Here is a 16121-nt window from a genome sequence, read left to right as displayed (position 1 = left end):
AAAGGCAGACATTATGAAAATGGCGACAAACGACCGGAAGTGGCCACCAACGCACACACACAGGACTACAAAGCTACACACACACGCTCGCATATATGGGACATGGCATATAGGATAGCGTATAGCATAGCCCGTAGCTAACCTGGCGCTGACTTCCTGCGATTTAAATATGGCCAAGCCGCAGCGCCAAAGCCAAAAGCCAAACAGACGACAACGCATGCAAACAGCGGGACAGGGTCGGGGGGGGGTTGACCTAGGAAGTGGGAGGGCTGTGGGCCGTGGGCGGTAGCCAGTGAGCAGGTGGCGCAGCGTCGGAGGAAGCAACCAGCTATATAATGAGGCTGAAGCCAGGCTCGCATTTGCCTGCTGCTCATTTCCAGGTCGACATAATTTGTCCATAATTTGTCTGCGTCTTCCCTGGCGGACAGAGATCGAGGGGGAGAAGCGTGGAAAAGGGCCAAGTGGAGGGGTGGAAACTCTGTCTGAGGGTTTATCTATGCCCTACTGGGAAGCTATTTATATCCTCTTTGGGGCTTCTTTCACCCCACACAAAATTCAGCCAAAGCCACTAGGGGAAATGTAAATTATGAAACTGAGTCGATTTTTAATATAGAAATTTTGAGAGAACATAATAAAAGCTGCACTCAAGGCAAAAGCTATTTTATTTGGGAACTTTATCATATATAAATATTTTTAGGGTTTAAACTTTAAAGAATCTTGTAGGAATGAATATTACTTTTATTTTATATTTTATTTTTGTATAACGATTTTTAGGGCTATGGTAGACTTTTCTTCCAAGTCGCACGTGTAATATCGTTAACCAAAACATTTTTTGAAGTGTAGGGACTAAAGCAATGCTACTGAGAGTGTGATAAGCGACATGCACACGTTAAAATGACCTACTTAGCCACGTTTCTTTGCTTTTAGCCCGCCTAACCATTAATCTAAACCATTTTGGACACGGCACCAAGAATTGCCGTGTTGGCCCCGGTGTTAACAACTTTTTCACGGCTCTCAATGACCACGGACTAATTAAACGGGACGGCGTCTAATCATGTTGATTGTGTGACCACTGATTGATTGATTGATTGATAGCATGCTTGGCACGGCATTTGCCAAACTCTTCGAGCTCTTAATCGGTTTGATTGGTAGCTGCAAGTCTGTACCTGACGTTTATTAATAACTGACAGTATATTGTACCAATAGCTTAAAGACAAATTTTTAAAAACACTATCACAGCACAGCGAGAACAATATTTTTATTTTTAATATATTCATGGCGCCTGGCCAGCTTTTGACAAGGAGAAGAACAACACTGGTGGCATCACCAAAAGCAACAATAACAATAAAACGCAGCAGTAAGAGCAACAGCTGCAATGACAATAACTCCCGGCGTTGCACATGCACATGCACACACTCATACACACCCTTCTAGCCCACACCTATGCGCCCAGCCATTTGCCCACATAAGTATGCTGTAATTTTTTCGTGCCGCCTTGTAACATTCAGTTTATGGTAGGGATGTCGAATTTTTTAAAATTATCGTATCGATAATATTTTCTGTTTTAAAAAAATATCAAAATGATATAAATATATATCGCTACAAAAAATCGATATATCGATGTTTTTGATATTTTTTTTAGTTTCCTAAAAAGTTTTTTAGAATATAAAATAATAGAAATAAAACACAGAAATTATTATTGCTGTTTAGTTTTTCTCATCTTTAGTTTTTTAAATCCATAAACATAACATTTGAAAATCATAAAGAAAAATATAACATAAAGAAAAATATAACATAAAGAAAAATAATATTCTATTTCATTATAGTCTTTGCCTGAGATTCGAGTTCTATTCATAAAAATAACATAAAATTTATCTTAAATTAAATTCAAAGTTCTTATATAATAAAAAAATAAGGAGATTGTATTCCATTATACAGTCTTGGTCTTGTATAAAGTTAGTGCCAATATTTGGCATTAATAGACTTTAAAAATACCCGTTGCGTTATGTGATTATCAGTCATTCGACTCCTTGAATCACAAACGACGCATTTTATAGCCGAAGCCAGTCTCTCCGAAGGCACTGAACTCCCAGGTGTAATTAGGTATTTCCGGGCGAGTTGATATAATCCTGGCATAGCCACCTTGTGTGCATTCCAAAATGTTAGGGGATTACTTTCCCATGATGTTTGGGGCAAACTGAGATATAATTTTAGCTCGCTGTGATCAGAGTTTTGCAAGGAAAGGCCCTTTAAAATTGACCTATTGTGGGCCTCCATAAAATCGACACACTGTTCCTCTGCATTGTCATCAGAAATCTGTAATAATTTAAAGGAAATTAATATATACTTTATTTTTGCTTCGGAATAATAAATAAATTATTAATGAATTAATTACGTTGAGTTATTATTATTATTAATGTAAATGTAAGTATTACTATTAAATTATATACATGATTACGAACTCTAAAATTTGACATACCGGGGTTTCCTTTGAAAAGGTAGAAATTTCGTTCAACAAATCATTTGTTGCCTCCTGTACCCCGATGGGTGATATGTACATTTTTTTAAATCTTGGATCAAGAAAAGATGATTTCACCAATATTTTATTTGATTCAAGTGTAAATTTTATTTTACAGTGTAGTGTAGATTTTATTTCGTGTGTGTGAAATTTTGCGACATTTTACTGCGAAATCTACATTTTTTTTCACACACACGAAATAAAATCTACACCTTCGCGGTAAAATGGCGCCAAATTTCGGCGTCATGTTGTACACATAAATATATATATTAGCGGTGCCCACACAAATACATTTACATATGTGCACAATTATACTGCGAATTTCTTTTCACACACACAAAAACACTGAAAAGAAAACGCTATTTTATATATAAATTTATTAATATGTACAAACCTTTTTTTGCTGACACTTTAAAAAAAATTCGTTATGTTTATTTTTAACATGTGACGTCAAATTTGTGGTGTTTCCACTTGTTTTTACCATTTTATTGCACAAATTACACTTTGCTGTTCCGTTTTTTATTTCACTATAATTCTTTTTTATTAGCTTTATGTCCATTTTTCTCACACCGCCGATCTTCACTTTTTTCAATTTGATCAAAGAGTGACCAACGCAGAAATATCAGATAATATCAAAAAAAACTATCGCACACTCGATATTTGGGGGAAAAAAATATTACGATATAAATATATTATTTTTCCCAAAAAATATCGATATATTGATATTTCGATATATTATCAACAACCCTAGTTTATGGATACATACAGTCGCATGTTCATATGCGGGGTATACGTATACGTATCTATGCAACAACGGCAGCTGCAGTCGCCGCCAGCCATGGCGCTGCACTACCACCCATCCCTGCACTCGTTTGTAATTGAAAATGTTTTGTTTTAATTAACTGAAGCGAATTTTTACAGCTGACATGTGCGTGTATGCAATGGTGTTTGTGTGACTTCTAGGCCTTCGGCGGAAAGCATCTTTAAAGGAGAACCTTCGCTTATTGTTATTATGATGCGCTTTATTGTCACGCGAAGCGCGATTGCCAGAGTCTCGAAATACTTTTGATATTTCGCAACGCTCTTCTGCGGCTGGCGTCAAATTTATGTTTACAGCACAAGTGGGATGTGCAATGAAAAGCTCGCCGAAACAATGCCAAAAGGAAACGGATGTCTGTCCTGTATGTGTGTCTGTTGTGCTTGTGTGAGTGGGCGGCACTCAAAATGTTTGGGTTATATGAAGACATAAAAGTGCTTTATAATAAAGCAAAGCGTGAAATAATTCACAGCGCTATGTGTGGTCTGCTCCAAGCAGAACCAAAAGACTGAGACACAGCAGCCACAAAAGCTGACAATTTTTATAGTCCCACCAGAATGCACACACATACCCGCCCTGGTAATGATGTTAAATAAAATATTGTTTATGTGGCAACATAATAAATGGCCAACTGCCGCCAACCAACTCGTAAAGCACACACCTAGACATTCGCACTCACATCCTCGCTCCCATTCACATTCCCATTCACAGTCACATCGACATTATTATGACCGAGAGCAACTCATAATGGTTTATATATCTCAGCGTCAATAGAAACTCACGGAATGTTCTTCTCAGCTGGTTTCTCTATAGGTGTCGGCGCACTTGACAATTACAATAATGACAGATGTGTCCGACGTGCTGGGGAAAAACTTGACTCCCCCTCAAGTGTAAATAAATGTTTAGACGTATGTTTGTCTTGGACAAAGAGAAACGGAAAGGTTATAGGCCTTAGGTTTGGCGGCTACAGAAGTCATATGTATAAATTATGGCTAGCGGTTCAAAAGTATGACCTCTTAAAGCTGAAGTTTATTTAACGGAATTTCAAGCAAAGAAAATTTAAAAAACTATCAGATTTCAAACTAGCATTCTATATAAGCTTGAATAATCCTAAAAAATTAAACTCTCATTCCAGTTCCGGATTGTTTTCATTACTTTGCATATTGCTTTATTATTTAGCCACTTTTTGCCTCTGCTTACCTCCGTTGTCCCTTTTCACCATCCGAACCAAGTGACCTAGTTGAGCCCGGAAACCTTTGCCCACCTCGCACTGCGCTGTCATGTTAAGTGTCAGACCCCGGACATGGACATGAACACGGGCAAGGTCTTGGGACCCCGTTCCAGCCGCAGAATCCCTCTCCAAAAACCCAAACACCAAAAAAGGGGCAAAACGCCGGCACATTGTGTCCGCTTTCAAAGTTTTTCATTTTTTCTCTGTTCAGGGGACACAAAAATTTTCTAATTTATTATTTTGCGCATTTAAATATTTTAAGTGTCCCGCAGGACTGGAACTCGCTTTTTGTTGCCTTCTCGGCCCTCTGTCAGTCCCCTTTTAAAACTTGCAAGGACACTAAAATTAGTCGCCTCGCCGCACCCGCCCATGTGTGTATGGGTATGGGTATGGGTATTCCCTCTCTTTCCCTACCGCGCCGCATATATTATCATATACGGCAGCTATCTCTTTCGCTTTTCGGTGAGCAGCAGCCACGTTACAAGTTAATATAATTTTAATGAAAATTAACATGAAGCCAGGCACTTTTTGCCACGCTTTAATTTCCCCAAAGACGCGCCCCGCCGCACATGTGCGGGCCGAGGGTCTCGGTCGCTCCCTCCTTCTCTGGCACTGTGGTGCTATCTCTGTCGCTTATTCGTTCTTGGCTGGTTTATTGCACACGCTGCTCACTATTAAGCGCATAGTTTACCAGCTGCCTTCATTTTTATTCCCCTCTCACATAAGCTTTTTGCCTAATTTGTTGCTGTCGAGTACGTTCTCGTGTTGGGATTTACGCAACTAATTTCACGTAGCCAGAATTAAAAGGATGCTTCCGACTAACGCCTATGCCGTCGACTGCCGTCGCCCGGGGGCGTGGCGACCACCTGGCTTTGATTTATAATACCCGTTGAGTTCAGTTCGGCTGAGTTCGGTTGCGGGGTCAGGCACAGGCTTCTGTGTTTACCTTTGGACTCCCCGCCCCCCCATCAGCAGCTGGATCCTTTTTACTTGGTCTTGTTGCAGCGGATCAAATTGAACTCCTGCACAGAACACACACAGAGCCAGCGCCACTTTGATAAAATTAATTCCGCCGGGGACATTGCATGCGATGCACCGCAGCCATCAAATTTCAATATGTCGCTGCACTTTGACGCCAGTCCCCGGAGACAGGGACTCAAACAATGCCGCGAGATAGCTGATTGTGAGTCCTAGGCCACCGCATATCCACACTGCGAAATTTGAAATGAAAACTAACCTTTTGATCTTTATTCACAAAAATTCCTAATTTAATATTCTATCTGCAATAACGGAAAAATGGACTAGCATTACAACCTAATCTACAGACAATCATTTCGGACTGTGCAAAAACAATATTAATATTTAAGTTCGTCACTCAAGGACCCCCTACTTTTACCATTAGTCATTAGTCCTGTCCGGAAAACAGATAATCAGCCACAAAAAGCCTCGAATCATTTTGGTTTTGGCCAAGTTAGCTTTTTTTTTTATTTCAGACAGAAAATATGCTCATTTATCAGAGCCGGAGAAGACAGAGCAGCTAGTTGCGAGGCGATGCCCTCGAGAATCAGATTTTTCAGGGTCTGGCTGGCACGAAACGACCTTGACGGGAAGCAATTAGTTTATACATTTTGTAAGTAGCCCTGGCTAGCTTATCTGCAATCGGTAATAAATAAATTACATGACATTTCGCTTTCAGATTTGGCTGAAACAGGTCATGGATCTGGGAAAGAAGATGGTGGTGGAAGAGAGTGTGGAGAAAGTGAGCAAACGAACATAAGGAAACGAGAAGCCGGGCGTGAAAGTAAGGTGTCGTCTTAGCACAATATCTAATAGTGACTTTGACTCTTTCGCTTGTCTTGGCCAGAATATCCAGCAACTTAACGTGTCCTTGCTGGTGTCCCTCCATCTCTGTCGGTTATTTTTTGCTGGTGATTTTTTTATTGGCCCTGTCTGTCTCAGCCAAGTCTGTCTATCTATTTGTGTCTGTTTGTTTCCCAGCTCGCATTTCGCAGTTTCAGTTTCCCTGCCATGTGTCGTTTATTTTATTTGTTGCCAGCCTTTTAGTTCTGCTGCTGGCAAAATCGATTTTTTCTTTTTGCACTCGTATTTGTATTTGTGTTTGGCTTTTGTTTTGCTCCGTGCCTGTTTGCCAAGAGGATATCAGTTTGATTTGACTGAAATTCAAACGGAGTCTCCGATTGAGACCGGGTCTGAGACTGGGCTTGATTGAAAAGCTCTCGAAAGTGCCGGGGAATTTGTTCAGTTAATGCCCGGGCATGTGTTGCTTGGTAATTTTTGAGGTGGAATGGGAGCCAGTGAAAGTTTCCGTATCGATTTCGTTATCCTCTAATTAGCGCCCCAGCTCAACTTTTGTAATTAGTGCATTGTATTTGAATTTCGGTTTCATTGATTTAACAATTAGGTGAAAGTTTCGCGCGTCGATTAAATTGAAATTATTTCGGGAGAGCGCCCTTAAATTCTAATTAGGCCTGGAAAGTGGTCACTGACAGATGTCTTGGAAACGTTTTAAATTAAAGCTTTCTGAGGGGCTATAATTAAGCAGCACCGGCCTAATGAGCCAAGAGATCATCCTACCTCCTACTGATTCCCCTACTTGAGATTTTCCAAGCGCCACAATTTTCCCGTCATATGTCAAAGTTGAGATGCCGTCGCCAGTGGCAAAAAAAAAAACGAGATAAAACAAGTGACAAGGCGCCAAACAACAAACAAATAAAAAAATAAAATCTGGGCTAGATGCACACACTAAAAAACATTAAATTTGTTATGAATAAATCGATATAGCATTATCTTTAAAAAGAACATTATAAATATTTTAAAATATTTAGATTCTTAATTAGCGAAACATTCTTGAAATGGGAGTTTGGAATTAACATAAAGCGTCATGTATTTTTGCCAAGTGTAATGAAACCAAACAGAGTTGGCTCCTTCTTCATCCCTTTTGTGCTGTGATTGGGCCCAAAAACACATGGGTAGACAAAAGGTGCCGCCATCAAAGCGGGGCTATCGCATAAGTCCCCTCATGGAGTCGCCCTCCACCCGGCCATAGCTGACAGGCTTTGCAATAGCCCCAAAGGCTGCAACTTGCCAGCTCGTCTTTCCGTCTTTTTCTGTACTTTTCACCTGCTCTTTTTGTGTTTGCTTTTTTTATTTTTTGGTAGCTTTGCACTCAGAGTTAGCCCAGTTTTTGGCTTTCTTTTTGTATTGTTCTGGCTCCCGCCTTTTACACACGCTTTCTATTTTTTTGCCTATATGCGAGCAAGTGTGGGTGCCAAAAATAGAACACCTGGCAGATTTAGACGCTGATATGTTTGAAAGAGGTGTGTTTGCAAAGTGCCTGCCGCCTTACCAATTTGGGCGCCATACAAGCTAATGCGCTTTGATGCCAACTGACAAACCATCACCCAGTTGGCACTCTGTTTTGGCCAGCTTCTGCCCATACAGCCCACACTACAGATGTCCCCCTTCTATCCTTCGATCCATTGAGAGAGCCAAACCCTTTTCGCCAGACTGGGTAAGTGGGCTAGAAACCACATTAATCACATTAATCAAATCAAATTAGACGTCCGAAATCGATGCAAATTAACAGAGCAACGTCACTCGATATGTGAGCGAATCAATCAAAATCAATCGCCAATGTACGCCTGAAATTGAATAATCGATTGCCATGCCAGAGCAAACAAACAAATCCGAGAGCTGGGGAAGTATTTTGGTAAATTGTGTAAGCTTGCCATTTAAATGTTCCGGGCCGTATTGTGTTGTGTTTTCCAGGCCTATCGAATTACCAAACGTGTCGCATAAAACACAAAGCCGGTAAGGAGGAAAGCGGCATAAAGGAGCCGAATTGAGTGAGTGGGCGAGGCGGTATTGAGGCACGTGTCTTTTACATCGGCTACGGTATATCGCTTATGTCAGACCACGGGCCGTATTAAAGGCTACAAATCGGTTTAAGCTCCACACACAGACCCAGCCAAGCGCACATTCGCAACTCGAAAATATTCTCGAATTTCGCTCGACCCCAAACCATTCAGACATTGATTGCACTCACTTATTCATGATTTTTCTTCTTATTTCTGCGGCATTTCCTCGTTTTATATCTCCGTTGAGGGGAACAATAATACAGCAGTCTTCTGGACAAAGTCGTTCCCGAACACTTACTTGTTTAAGGAAAAGAGTAAAGATGAGTATATGGGGCTCCCCTTTATCCAATGAATGGGAATTATGGCAGCTGTCAAGACATTTTTGGAAATAGACAGCTAAAATAAACCATAAAAAGGGTAGAACAAAATTATAAATACTTCTACAATTTTAAAAGCTAAAAGTCAAGTTAAAAAAATAAATGTCATTAAAAAACATGATTTTCAAACAATGGGGATCCAAGTGAATAGATTCCAATATTCTATTGAAATGATTTAGCACCTTGACCTTTGCCATCGTAAGCCCTCAATAAATGTATCTGCTGCTTTTGAGAGCAAACCAGGCCCAAAGGACTGCATTAACTACTCTAGATCCTTCTAAATATTATGCAAAGCACTTAAATGAATGCACACACGTGCAGGGAAGCTCACACCGACGTTTGTGCGGATGCAAAGTGCTCTTAGCCGGATTCTCTGGTTGTGTTTCTAGTTCGGGCCATAAAATGCTCGACAGCCGGGGCGCGAAACAAATTGCATTAGGGTCCTGAACCCTTGCACCTGTGCATGTGTAGTCTGTGTAGCCCGTGTAGCCCGGTAGCTTGTGCGATGGTATGTGCATAGCCAAGGTAAATATGATAAATCACCAGGACCTCGGGTGTTTCTCCTTTCCATGACAAATGACGCGCGAGGAGCGAGATGTTGGCCAAATGCTACTATTTCTCGCTCCTCCGTTGCTCCACATTCACAATAATCGATGCGATTTGATGAATGGCACGGTGGGTGTGTGAGCCATATAGAGCATATATTATGTGTACGAATTTCAACATATTTATGTCTGTGGCATGGCGCATAAATATTCATTTTTATGGCCAAAGACAAGGACAAATTTGTCGAGCGGAAACGAAGGCGGGCCAGGGCAGTTAAAGTAAGCTCGAATCATAAACGAAAATCACGTAATGCGAGTACCCAGGTGTTGCTGCAATGATTTTCAATTTTATGCGTGAAAGTCATGCGCTAATTTTACCATTTTCCTCTCCAAGTTACCCAAGTTTTTTTTCTTCTTTCTTGGGTCCCGGGACGTTTCTGTCTATTCATTGTCATTTGCCACACTTGCCGTGCTCTCAATTGACATTAATGACTTGGGCAAATTGGTCTAATTGAGACAGAAGGTGTTGTGCGCAGGTGAGTTTTTTAATTAGCCAGCGCCATTCACTCTGATTTGCCTGGCACTGCCACTGATCTTAGAGTGAGCACTCCTTGATCCCTATCCCGGTCACGTTCTATTTTCTCTTATACTTGTTTTTTTTTTTTGGCGAAGAACATGTCGTAGCATAAGCAAGCAAAGCACTCAACCAGCGAACTTGACCTTTGCCTTTGACAGCGCCCCATTGGAAAAGGGCTTATATAAAGTTGGCTTTTGGTCAGGGCAGCATATCAGGATAAAACACTCTATTCCCCAACCCGCTGCCAAATCCTTTTCACCAATGGAGCCGGGCGAAAGGAAGTTTGTGTGCGAGCAGGGCAAAAATACGTTGAGAATATAAAAGTCACGTAACTGGCTGTCGTTTCCTTTAGCGCCGCACACGCGCTTCACCCACACCATCCATACACCATACACCCATATACCATATACGTCTACATCATTACCCGAAAACTAAGTCCCGGCATTAGCATTTGTTTGTATTCGGCTGCTTTGATTACGCTTCGATTCGAAAGCTAGGTAAAAAACTTTTACCAAAAGTTTTCTCTTCACTTTTTGGCCAACTTTTGGCTTGTGTGCGCCGGAGTGGGTATTAGTGGGGCAAATGACTTTATTTATGTGTATTATGGAAATATGAAGTGAAAGCCAAAGGGGGTAAAATATGTTATATACGATTCTATCGATATTAGAGCTTAGTTGAGGTTGAAACTGGCTCAAGCCAGTAAGTTTGTGAGTGTGGCACAAATTTTGCTTGGGTTGGATTAATTTAAATGCAAAGTATTTGTCCTACCCGCTCACACGCTCTACTCCTGGATAACTCGGAATGCGAAAAGTTTAAATTTTTCAGACAGTCAAATGGCAAGGCAAATACTGATGATGTTCACAGCAGACAAAAAACAAACAGCCCTGGCGGAAGGAAGAACTCGCGCTCTTGGTCCTTGCTTATTTTTTGCCAATGGCAAAAACAGGCAACAGTCAACTTCAACTTTATTTTGATGGCGCGGTAAATTGCGGAAAAATATGTACATATGGCCCAGTCAAGGAAAACCAAATGAAAATATAAATGCTCTAACTCTTAGAGGGTCTTTGTGAAGCTGCAAGGTGTGTTTCGCGCTTTAAGCAATTAAATGGAATAATAAGTGCTGGCATTAGAAAACACTTATTTGAAGAAAAGTCTGTAAAGTTTGTTTTATTTAAAAAAAAAAACTCAAGACCTTTGTCCAGAAAGTCATCATCAACCTTATCTACCCTCATGTTAAGGGTATGCCAAGGAGAAAAAATAATATCAAAAGACTGAGGCAAAGGCAAAAATGATGTGCTACACACACATGCGTGCAGGGGCATCATTTTCATATGCGTCGCAAAAGTTTTGCAAGCCAAGCCAGGCCTAAACAGACGGATGTGGGCGTGGCTGGTTCGGGTGGAGAGATGGCGAGGATGGGAAGAGGAGTCGCCGAAGAGAGGGTCGCTGACATGCAAGGCGCTTACAATTCGAGGGCTTCGGGCCGGGAGTGTGTGTGTGTCTCTGGGAAATCTTTAAGCGCAGACAGGAAATATTTTGTAGCTGCCACTGGCATTTCTGCTTCTTAGCCACCATCATCATCAACAGCAACATTGTGGCTTCTGAGGCTTAGTTTTTTTCTGATTCGTGCTTGCAAAAAATCCTTTCGCAATGTCCTTGCTCTGTACACTTTTTAGGCCCAGTTTTAGTTTTGTACGTGTGTGCGCGTGTTTGCTTTTAATAGTCCCCTCGTCCTGTGTTTGCTGTTTACTGTTTGCTTTGCTGTCAGCGCTTTATGCGTGACAAACACACACACACACACCACAGGATACACCCTCAAACACACATGGACACACTTTAGACGCAAAACTTTGCGTGACTCGCGCATAGAAATTATGGCAAATAAAAAGGCAAAAACCAAAAACGGAAGGAAAATAATTCGGATAGAAGAAAGTAACAAACAGAAATGGAAATGCTCACATTCGCCCTGAAAATTAGCTGAGGTCGGGTCAAAAGGAATCCCTGATTAAAGAGTTAAGCGTTTGTCACGCCATTTCCCTTGGCCGCCCCTGCCACCTTGAAGTCCTGCTTCCTTCGCTGCCCTTTTATCTGGGTTAATCAAATGTTTTTCTGGCATTTTCTGTCACTCTCAGCCTGTCGCTCCTAATGCCCCACGCCACTCCGCCCTCTTTTGATGTTCATGTTTGTGTTTGCCCAAAATGTCAAACATGTCAAATTAATTTTCATATTTGTTTTGCTTTTTAGATAATTGAATGTCTCTTTTATTTGCTCATTTCCTATGCCAGAAGTCTCCCCAACCCCACTTTGTTTGCATATTTGTCTAGCTGCGGCTTCTCTTCATATTCTAGAATTCTGAGTGACTCGAGATTGCAGCTCCCGTACACGAGATGTAGATGGGAAAAGCATTTTACAAAATATTTAATTAAATAACCACAAGGAGAGTGAGTTCTTGGCAAAGTATTTTTGTATTATAATAGTTTAGAACTTAATGCTTATTCTAAGAGCAACACAGTGGCGAAACAACACAATGAACTCAATCAAATCAAATGATAGGTAAATCTAAAGTAAGATATTTCGGGGACTTATCAGCTTACTTACAAAAAAAAAATTATACATCTATGGGGAAGTTTTAGAAACAAAAGCTGCCCGATTGACCCTGTTTGTGTATGTGTATGAAGGCTAATCAACTACCCCCACCTGGATCGGACAACCTTTGGCATATATGTATATGCATGCACTATGTACATATAAACAATTACACTAAGTGCCGCAATTTACCAAGGGCCATAAATCAATAAGGACAAGCAGGTTTGGTCTCGGTTTCGTTTTATTAATTATTATTATTGAAATATATCTGGAGCTTGAAACTGTCCAAGTGACACTCAAATAGCAATCACATTGCCTTTAGTTCAGCAAACACTTGGAATTACAGCCATTTTGTCGTGTCAATAGGGAAAAATTACAGTGCACCCGATTTCTGTTGGTTCTAAGCCGAAGATAATCTCCACGAAACTACCACTAAAAATTAAGCAGAGCTCTTAAGCAGCTCCACTAAAGTTTGCGGCAGATATGCGGCCATGAGTACAGAAAAAAGGAGCTGTAGTGGTCCAACAGTATGCCAGTCGAGAACGGTGAGTGGCTAATAAAAAATGCAGAAGGCTGGCAGCGGGCAGGCAGCAGGCCAAGCGGAAACGGAAATAAGTAAGCAGTCTGAATTTCAGACTATGAAATCACAAAAAAAGCCCGGCGGCTGCTGCAATGTTTCTCCCCGCCTCCTCCTGGCTCTTCTGGTCAGTTCTGCCGTACACCAAGTACATATTTTACTTAAACATAAGCAATGGCTATTATTTTAAGTTACCCACGCGCTTGCTGATTTAATTTCAGGCTATTATGCGCACACAATGCCAACGGTAAACGCAGAAAGAAACTGCGGGAAAATGAAAGGAGCCCGAAGCTGGAAAAACTAGTGGGAAGCCGCCATCCGGGTGGAAAAAGTTTCTCAGCTAGACGCTGCATTTAATACACTTTGCATAACTAGCTGTCCGGGCTTTTATAGTTTTACGATATGATGGAATTACTTTTTGATGGAACATGCAGTAGCTTCAGACGGGGCTAAACATTTTTGAAATATTTATTTAAACGGGTAATATTTCGAAACTATAAAGTGGCTAATGTTTACTAATCTCTTTCCTAAATCCAGATACTCTAAAAAACATTAAAGAATGAACCGTTTCGGAGCCAAAGCAATATAAGTACCAACGTAGTTGCTTGTTCAAGTCTCTATTTTTCTGTTGCATTTTCTTGCCCCTCCAGATTTGGGTCGAGCTTTTGAATGGGTTCATATTCTTCTCGTACCTGCCAGCCCCACCCCGTTTGAAGTTTAGTTTTTCGACCTGTCCCCTTTATGTGCTCCCTTCGGTCGGTTTGGGTTCTTTTATTTTTTTTCGTCCGGCTCAAAATTGAAAGTGCATTAGCCTTTTCAGTTAATTTCGCAGGCCAGCCTGCAGGATTTTGTTCTGATTGGCAGCACTCAGGATCAGATGCCAAATACCGGATTAGCATCAGCCAGACTTAACGCTCGGCTTGCCTTTTCAAAACAATTTGTGCTCATTTCCAGCCATGATGCAATGGCTGTAAAATCGTGGAAGGGCCTAAGCAATAACTAAAGAGAATCTAAGAAAAAATCCAATATATTGTTGGGTAGTATATATTAGTTTTAGAGTACCCCAAAAATCGTTCTTTTTTGTACCAATAATTAAATGAATTGGACAAATACCCAAACCTTTTTTTGCTTTACCCGAAAAGGCAGATGTTTATACAAAGAAATTTAATCCACCCTCCCGAAAGACAACTTTAGCCCCGTCTAGACTGAAACCGAATGCATTAAATAAAAAATGAAAATCTCCGAGCAATTCTACATTCCAAATGGCGCAGGGCCAGTCCCCCGCGTTCTCATAAAGTACAATCAAAGGGCAGGCCGTAAGCAGCTTTGATTACCGACGCTCACATCGGATTGTTTCCCCAAAGCGGACCCCTTGCCTGGATTTTAGTTACCTTTTTTTCTGTTTTTATTTTTCTTGTTGCTGCTAAGAGTTCAAGAGTGTGTATGCTTAGGCATTTGAAACCTGATTAGTTGTCAAGCACTTCAAGTGCCTGGCGTTGCCGGTTGGTTGCTCTGCAGCTGTGTGTGAAATTTATTGTTTCAAGTTAATACCACTTGATGGATTATTTGGCTTTGTACAGTCAAAGCTTTGATTTCTGTTCTTGTTTGCTTTGTAATGTGATATCCCATGTACGTCTGTTAGTCTTTTATTTGTAAAAGCGGTATATAAGCTTGGTAGAGAGATAAATTAAGTACCTGGTGGTTTTTTAGATAATCTAAGATAAATTCAATCTAATTAAAACATAAAATCCATAAAACACTTATATTTGTTGCAATCTAAGATTAGAGCTTCCCAGTAACAAAGTCATTTCAAGAGGCTGGGCAAGACACATGCCTGGAGAGTTCCGCTATTAACTATTAAAATTAATTGTGAAACTTTTCACTCCCAGTTTGATGCGAGTCACACGCTTCGTCTTCCATTTGCGCCCATAAATCTCGGCAGTCTTCACACACACACACACACTCATCCTTTGTCGAGCCACTGTCCTCGAGAGCCTGTCAACAAAGGACCAGTGAAAGTTTTCGTGTGTCATGACAATATTTACATGCTGCATTAAACTTGCTCCCTCCTGACAGGCAAAACTTTTGCAGCTGCTGCTCATGTTATTAAAGTTGCGCATACGCCAGGTTGTCCCCTGGCCAGCTTGATTTATGCGCGGCTCCTTGAGTTTTGGACCGGTCTTTTAATAATTTAAGCTCTGCAGAAAATCAGAGACGAGCCAACCGTCCGCCCAGCCCCGTCTCCGGCGTCGCCTCTGGCCGGATGCCAAGCCACGTTGCGCTGACTGAGCCGAAAAATGCAAAAATTTCCTACTGCTGTTTCTGCTCCACCTCACACTCCCCCTCCCTCGCCCAGCCGCTTTGCCCGCCGTCTCCTCCTGCATGCCCCATGTTGACAATGGCGGCAACAAAGCGCATTTGGCAAGCGCCTGCAGCATTGCAACACACACTGTGGCATACGCAGTGTGTGCTTGTGTGAAGACGTGCTCAGCAAAAGTGAAATGGCAACAATATACGTGTATGAGTATGAGTACGAGTACGAATTCCAGTTCAAGCGGGTGTGAGTGTTGTATACCATACCGCATATACTATACATATAGAGTAACAAACAAAAAAAGCAGAAAAAGAAATAAAAAGTAGGTTATGCACAGACAGCATTTTAATATGATTTCCATGGCTGCCTCGAACTCGCACTCATTCTCCCCGAGAAAGTCTAACGCACTTCGAGAAGCCAGACTATCTGACTAACTGACACCGAGGCATCCACAAAAAATGATCAAAAGCAATGGGAAATACTATCTGTGCCAGAGTCGCTGACAAATTGTATGACCCACTTTGTTGGCGCCAGAATAAGTGGTTTAAAAACATATAGGCTATGATTCCGAGAGGATTCTGCGATTGAATGCATTTTGTGGCATTATTTTTGTTTGCAAATCTGCTATCGATACGAACAAATATTATAATACTTTATCGTCCTGAAAAATTCCTGATGCCAGCAAACAAAGTCATCAAAAA

General features: G+C 41.1%; 1 protein-coding gene and 2 long non-coding RNA genes across 5 annotated transcripts in view; 1 reads left to right on the top strand and 2 right to left on the bottom strand.

Annotated features, from left to right (window-relative positions):
* Window positions 1-16121, bottom strand: part of side-VI (sidestep VI) — a 75192-nt gene that overhangs the window by 57780 nt on the left and 1291 nt on the right. The window lies entirely within an intron of this gene.
* Window positions 1685-3184, bottom strand: LOC138926598 (uncharacterized). The gene is made up of 3 exons (XR_011443165.1): window positions 2913-3184; window positions 2480-2570; window positions 1685-2316 (listed from the first exon to the last, which is right to left on the bottom strand). It is a non-coding gene; the product is annotated as an uncharacterized lncRNA (long non-coding RNA).
* On the top strand, window positions 6062-11062 carry LOC138926779 (uncharacterized). Of its 3 annotated transcripts, none has more exons than XR_011443428.1 (3): window positions 6062-6196; window positions 6263-6367; window positions 10769-11062. It is a non-coding gene; the product is annotated as an uncharacterized lncRNA (long non-coding RNA). The 3 variants fall into 3 exon arrangements; XR_011443429.1 differs by having other exon boundaries at window positions 6263-6372; XR_011443430.1 differs by lacking the exon at window positions 10769-11062 and adding an exon at window positions 6989-7306.

This window comes from Drosophila bipectinata, chromosome 3R (genome assembly GCF_030179905.1).
Source record: "Drosophila bipectinata strain 14024-0381.07 chromosome 3R, DbipHiC1v2, whole genome shotgun sequence".
Classification (NCBI taxonomy): domain Eukaryota; kingdom Metazoa; phylum Arthropoda; class Insecta; order Diptera; family Drosophilidae; genus Drosophila; species Drosophila bipectinata.
Note: the sequence above shows the minus strand (reverse complement) of the source record. Positions and strands in the feature narration are given on the sequence as shown.